Raw genomic sequence first — 4,301 nt, 5'->3', positions numbered from 1 at the left:
AGAGACGAAGTTTAGCCATCTTGGCCTCCAAGGAGCACTCTGGTTGCACCTCTTCCAAAACAGATCTATTGGTTCTTTTGTAGACTGTTTAATTTACATATATTTTAAACTATATGTCTTATAATTTTGTGTAGTCCATCCATCTATCACATTGCAGATAATTATTGAATTTCATTTGTACATCTGAGCAGCATGATGTTTTATAGAATTCAAGAGGTGATATATCTAGGTTCTAAAGTGATTACTTTTAATTGATCTCAAATATAGCAAATCCTCGGAGGCCAGAATGGCCAAACTTCATCTCTCATACTTCGGACATATTGTCAGAAGAGACCAGTCTCTGGAGAAGGACATCATGTTTGGTAAGGTGTAGCGTCAGAGAAAAAGAAGAAGACCATTAGCCAGATGGATTGGCAAAATGGCATCATCAATGGGCTCAAGCATGGCAACAATTGTGAGGCTGGCCCAGGACCGGACAATGTTTAATTCTGTTGTGCAAAGGGTTATTATGAGTTGGTACTGACTCAATGACACCTAACAACAACAACAACATAGGCAAATGTTGTCCAGCATTTTGTGCAGTGTGGCAATGACAGAATCCTGGTCTTCCTCCTCCTGATGTGGGGCCAGAGCCCTTGAGGACATTCAGCTGTGCTTAAGCCTGGATGTTGCCATTTGTCCCCACAGTGCCTCCTCTGGAAAAACAAACAAACAAACAAACAACAAAAAACAGCCTTAAGCCAGGGGCAGCTAAAAGGCAGAGCAGTAGTAAAAGGAGGAGATCATCAAAGACAAAACTTTTGGTCTAAAAATAAGATAGGAACAAGAAAAGCAACAAAAGTTTATCCAGGATGGTGCTTATCAAGTTGAACCTGGTAAACAAAATCCATGTCAGGTAGCAAAAAGTGAAGCTGAAAAGAAATTGAAGAAAGGTTATAAGAAGAAGAGATTGCAGGAGCTAAATGAACTGTTGAAACCTATAGTTGCTGGTCAAAAAATAAGTATAGGTTGTTGTTGTTGTTAGGTGCCATCGAGTCGGTACTGACTCATAGCAACACTATGCACAATGGAGCGAAACACTTCCCGATCCTGGACCAACCTCACCATTGTTGCCACGCTCGAGCCCTTTCAATATTTTTCTCCAAAACTAGAACTAAAAAGCATCAGTTCTTCTACAGTCTTCCTTATTCACTGTCCAGCTTTCGCACCCATATGAGGTTATTGAAAAAAACATGGCTTGGGGCAGGTGCACCTTAGTCCTCAAGCTGACATCTTTGGTCTTGTACAGCAGATTTGCTTGAAAAAGGTCTTGTACAGCAGATTTGCCTAATGCAATATGTCGTTTGATTTCTTGACTGCTGATTTCAATGGATCTTGGCTGATTTCTTTTTTGTGAGTGTTGATAGTTAATCCAAGAAGAATGAAGTCCTTGACAACTTCAATCTTTTCTCCATTTATAAGAAAATTGTTTATTGGTCCAGTGGTGAGGATTTTTATTTTCTTTACATTGAAATGCAATCCATACCAAAGGCTGAGTGCTTTGATCTTCATCAGTAAGTATTTTAAGTCCTCTTCACTTTCAGCAAGCAAGGTTGCATCATCTGCATATCGCAGGTTGTTAATGAGTCTTCCTCCAATTCTGATGCCACGTTTTTCTTTATAGAACCCAGCTTCTTGTATTCTTTGCTCAGCATACAGGTTGAATAAGTATGGGGGAAAGAATACAACCCTATCATACACCTTTCTAAATTTTAAACCATTCAGTGTTCCCATGTTTTGTTTTAACAACTGCTTTTTGGGCCATGTACACATTCCTCATGAGTACAATTAAGTGTTCTGGAATACTCCGACTTTGCAATGTTGTCCATAGCTTGTCATGACATACACAATTGAAACCTTTGCATAGTCAATAAAGCACAGGTAAATATTTGTCTAATATTCCCTGCTTTCAGCCAAGATCCATTGAACATCAGCAATGATATCCCTCCTGCCATCTCATCTTCTGAATCCAGCTTGAACCTCTGGAAGTTCTCTGTCAATGTATGCTTGCTGCCGTTTCTGTATTACCTTTTTACTCAGTACAACAAACTGACAGTTGAGTGGTGGGAAGTATATGTACAGATCCTAAATCTGTGGAATTTGTATTCTTCAAGCATGGGCAATGTACTTAAGGTGATTTGTATAAATTCTCTCAGATTTGACTCTAGAGAGAAAATGTGAGGAACAATGTGTTTCCTTTGATGCAAAAAATGAACTACAAAAGGATACCATGGATGACTAGGATGATAAAAAACTGTAAATAGTAATGAACAAGAAGCAAGGTGAGGAGAAAAAGAAAAAACAAAAATCTCAATAGCGTACAAGCATTTTTTTGAAGTAAACAAGTATGGTTGGTTTGGGTATGCCATGGAAAGAGCTATACATGCAATATTCTCATGCATTTCCTCCTGGATTTGTGTTGAAAAAGATAAAAAGAAAGAAGAGAAAGAAGATAGAATTTCATTAGAACTCATTCTGCTCTAGGTCCAAATGTTACCCAAATCACTCCAGAATCTTTTCTTATATGGAAAAAAGGAAATGATGGGAAAAGATTGATAAACTTGAGCTAGATATGGAATGAAGGAATGCTGACTTCAAAGCCGGGAAACTACTGGTGATCAATGGTCGTGTGGTATTTGAAGTTCATCCTAATCTGGTTAATGATGATAATGAAGAAGCAGATGATACCCATTACACACAAGAAGCAGGTGATGATGAGGTTGATGATTCTGTAAGTTTAAATGACAGTGATTTAAGCCTGTGCATTCCAAGAGATATAAATGAGACAGTAGCCAATCTTGAAATATTCATCTCATAAAAAAGGACCTCTGATAGCGTAGAGGTTACAAATCAGGCTGCTAATCTTACAGTCAGCAGTTCGAAACTACCAGCTGTTCTGTGGGAGAAAGATGAGATTTGCAGCCTCAGAAACCCTGTATAGGGTCGCTATGACTCGGAACCAACTCCACGGCACATAACAACAACAACAACAAATTAAGTGAAGTTTCTGGAGGTAGGACAGAAAATGTGGAAAGAAGTGATTTGGAAGAGGACAGTGAAGGGGAGGAACAAGCAAATGGCTTCACTGATGCTTTTCCTATTGATGAAAGTCTTTTCATTGGGCAAGATTTGCATGAAATAGAAGAAACATTCAGTGTTCTTGATTTAGAACAATGACACCAAACAAGACAAGGAACAGACAAATCAACTCAGCATGAGATGAAATTGACTACATTAATTTTTTCCCCACATAGATTTCTTCAACAGCGTGTGTTTATTTACTATGCTGGTTCTCCAGAAAAGAAATGTTCTCCCTACATCTTCTCTTCTAACTTTGGTTACATTGCATAATAAGTTCAGAGTGGTTCATGATAAACTGAAATATAGTGCTCATTTCAGAAAATAAGAGGTTGTCATAACTGTCCATGAAAGTAGGAAGCTTTTCCAACTTTTGATTTTCATTAGTTTTGATGGTTGTGTTCTGTGGAGTAGGTTCCGACTCATATCGACACTGTATAAGGATTCCTAGACTATAAATCTTTACAGGAGCTGAAAGTCTTATTTTTCTCCTGTGGAGCATCTGGTAGATTTGAACTGCTGACTTTGAAGTTAGAAGCCTAACTTGTAACCCACTATGAAACCAGGAATCTTTTTGATTTGTGTTATTACCAGGAACAACATAAATTCAAATATGTATTTTATTTAATGTATTCTTAAATGATTGATTATATTTATATTTTAAAAAGATGCCTAACATAAGAACACTGTATATTGTAAAGGAAAATTGGGTATGTAGATTCAGTGTCGAATTATCTTTAGGCAATTAGATGGATGTTTGCGGTAGAATTTCTTTGTTCTGATAGGATTAGCTGTGATAGTCTATGTTAAACTGCTTTCAACTTGTCCTTCTTCCTTTTTGCCAAAAAAGACTTATGTTAAAATCCATATATGAAGATATAAAATGCCATACACATTTGCTGGTCTTAGGTATTAAGATGACTGTGTTTTAAAAACACAAAAATATTTCTGGGTTTTTTATTTCCTTTTTTGCCAACTTCTCCTTTCTTTTGATTCTTGATAATTATTTTTTATACTTAAAGCAAGAATTCTCCTTAGTGTGAGAATGTAAATTCCTTTCCAAATACCACTCTGAAAGGAGGGTACGTTTGCTCCCTGGAAAGTAAGAATCACCCACTTCAAGCCAAATAAATGACAGTTATGGAAAAGGCAGACTGGAAATGACATGGATTTGGCTATATTTC

At 37.2% G+C, this 4,301-nt stretch overlaps 1 pseudogene; it reads left to right on the top strand.

Moving 5' to 3' along the window:
- Nucleotides 1–3,216, top strand: part of LOC102811819 — a 14,867-nt pseudogene extending 11,651 nt beyond the window's left edge.
- Nucleotides 3,217–4,301: the final 1,085 nt, after the last annotated feature.

This window comes from Chrysochloris asiatica, unplaced genomic scaffold, assembly GCF_000296735.1.
Source record: "Chrysochloris asiatica unplaced genomic scaffold, ChrAsi1.0 scaffold00185, whole genome shotgun sequence".
NCBI classification, from domain to species: Eukaryota; Metazoa; Chordata; class Mammalia; order Afrosoricida; family Chrysochloridae; genus Chrysochloris; species Chrysochloris asiatica.
This window is presented reverse-complemented; position numbering and strand designations above follow the sequence as displayed.